Genomic DNA, 542 nt, shown 5'->3' with positions numbered 1-542 from the left:
GTTTTGATTTCTTGAGAAGTCCAAACATCCTGAATACACTTAACAAAAGAGTTAGCAAATAAAAATCCTCACACTCTCTAAGTGTTTAGCTCACGATTTTTAGGTGATCACTCAGAGTTCTTTCCACTGGTTCAAAGGATGATAGGCAGTCAAAATTCAGCAATCAAAACCCAAAACAAACTTTTGTGGGAAAAAGAAAAGAGAAAGAAAGATAAAGAGAATTTTGATATGGATCTGCCTTAACTGTCCTAAGGCTGGGTTTCTCTTCAGCCAGCAGGGTTTCTCTTCCACCACTCCCCCTGGATTTCTCTTCAGAAGTGATTCAAGCCAAAACTTTTACTCTTTTTTTTTTTGATAGATTTTTTTTTTGTCTCTTTTTTTTTTAATAACCGGCGATCACAAGAGAGTAAAGGAACAGTCCGGATCCAACAAGAAATAAGAAAATAAAATCGTGGAAAGATGAGAAGATAAAAATATGAATTGAAAACAAACCAGCCAAAGTGGCTCTGATACCAACTGAAGAACCCTAAGATAGGGAGGAT

The sequence above is a fragment of the Brassica oleracea genome, chromosome C2 (assembly GCF_000695525.1).
Source record: "Brassica oleracea var. oleracea cultivar TO1000 chromosome C2, BOL, whole genome shotgun sequence".
Taxonomy (NCBI): domain Eukaryota; kingdom Viridiplantae; phylum Streptophyta; class Magnoliopsida; order Brassicales; family Brassicaceae; genus Brassica; species Brassica oleracea.
Note: the sequence above shows the minus strand (reverse complement) of the source record.